Raw genomic sequence first — 2,500 nt, forward strand, 5'->3', positions numbered from 1 at the left:
TATATATATATATATATTGTACGGTTTCCAGTTTGTGCTGTCTTCCTAACAGGTGAATGCCACAGTGTACATGACATACATACAACATAATTCTTCTAGCAGTTCCGCAATGTTTTCGCAGAGTTTTTTAAGTTACAGTTAATGTTGAACAAGTTGCTCCAGCTGGCCTGTATGACGAACCATAACCAACGAACAACGACCACTGAATTGACCAGAATTTAAGCGTTCGGAATACGTATACGATACATTTCCTTTATTTGGGCGATAGCGCTTTCACACCCACCCGTCCGCCGTCTCGGCACGATACCTGTGGGCTCTACTGCGAAGACCCAGGGCGCCGCTTGGTTGTTCCCCGACTCTGTCTTTCTTCCGACTGGTTGTGCGTGTGTGGGCTATTTTCTCGGAACGGTGGGAAACCTGAGCCGCCACGTTAGCTAGGTTACGTTGTGACCGACAATGCTGCGATAGACCTACTAGTGTATCGGGGCTGTGGCTGCAGAGTGAATAGTGCAGTTTTCAAAACGGCCACACTGCGGTACAGCTTCGTGCAGACGTCAAAGACCAGGTTAGGAAAACATGGACACCATTAACGGTCGTACGTGAGAGCTGCCGTTTCCTAAGCTACCTATCTACATCCAGTTTCTTCACCGCTGCTCACTGATTGAAGATTAGTTTCGTCTAGAGTACGAGATGAAAGTAGTAAAATCTGCACTAGATAATGAATGCAACACAATGTGCTGGCCGAGTAATTATAATAGACAAGAAAACATTCGTCAATACTGTCGAATAAACCAAACATACACGTGGGCTGAGTCATACCAATTACGTTTTATCTCTCGAATCATTTAGAATAGAATACTCTACTGTATTGCAATTGTTCAACTTAGCTCGGGATCAAATGATTCATGAGCATTTCCTCGTTCGATGTATCTCAATCTCCCTTGAGTTTTTCAGTCAGCTGATGTAAAGGTTGGCCAATTTCAATTATGTGTCGACCCCCGTGATCCAGACGTATCATACAGGTGATGCTTTAGCTGATTCCGGCTAACGAATTTTTCCATACAAAATAATTCAATTGTATCATCCTGGACGTTTTGCCTATCCAACAGCCTACCAAACTTCTTAGCCTAAAACATTTCTTCTTCTTATAATGGTTTTTTACCAAGCACTAAAGCACCAAGCTAATACTTGGTAGGAAAAGACATTTTTGCGTTTCAGTATATCATCATAGAAGTATTTTAATCGACAACGCGATTTATAATTTTTTACCCAGGTTCTATTTTTTCAAAATTTTACTAAACATTTTTAAATTAATATATTACGCTATTTATCGTCCGATCTAGAATTTGTGGGACATTTTTTCTCGAATAGCCCGTGAATATTTATGCTTTTAGCCGTGCGTAAGGCGTATCTTTACTATCGAACAGAGTATTAGGTATAGGGCCGTGTTCTACACGGACAAACACGGCATTTTCAAATAGGCCATAGACAAATTTCTACCAGTCTATCATTTTTCAGAGAAGCAAAATGTTTAACATATCGAAGCCATAGTCTGTCGCTGTTCGTTTTGACCTAGCCCTTTAATTAACGATTCTGACAAATCCCAACAATATGGCGAAAAGAGACTCATTTAACAACTTAGAAACAAGTCATTTGGCAAACATATGCACGGTATAGTATACATATTCTATGTAGTTATGTTATACAGGTGTAACGTCAAAATGTTAAGAGACTTTGTCTCCTGCTTTATATATATACTCATATAATATATAAGTATAAAGCCCAAAAACATGCACACCATGCATAATCGTCTGATTGTTTTTTTCTGAACAAATGAACTTTATTTTAAAGTGTTATTGTAAATATGAACAGATAATAAAAGCTCAAAGACAATATTGCCAGCAGTTCCAGACAGGTTCACGTAGGCCAAAGCATCCCAAATATTGTTCAAATGGTGAGTTTGCCATCGGCAAATCTTAAATGGATATAGATATTCCGAACTGAGGATAAGCTTTTTATTAATTAGTTCAAAGAAGAATATAAGCAGGATGCACAGTTTTCGGGAAAAATCACTTGAGCTACCTTCACACAGATGACATAATTAGTCAACACAATTGCGCTCGTTAAGCAGCTATAAGCCCATATATTACGCAGAAATGTAATGTAAACGTATCAGGAGTTGCGGCATTTCAGGCAAAGAATCAATTAGGTCGTTTTTTTTTCAGCAGTACAGTGATAGGTGCAGGTCTCAGCGAGAACTCTGTTTTTTGATGGTGAGGATGGTATATTTCGTGAGCAGCAGAACAGAGCACGCGCTAAGCTCGATACATAAGAAGATATTTTAAGGAGAGTGTTCGAAACATATAGAGTGGAAGGAATAGGATTCAGTGATAATTCCGTCCCTATCCTAATCTCCGTTATTATTATTATGTATTGACCAGAATACTGAACGTCTGCACTGGACGGAAAAGTTAGAAACTTTATTTGAACTCATTTACAA

The sequence above is a fragment of the Varroa destructor genome, unplaced genomic scaffold, assembly GCF_002443255.2.
Source record: "Varroa destructor unplaced genomic scaffold, Vdes_3.0 BEIS01000002.1, whole genome shotgun sequence".
In the NCBI taxonomy this organism is placed as follows: Eukaryota; Metazoa; Arthropoda; class Arachnida; order Mesostigmata; family Varroidae; genus Varroa; species Varroa destructor.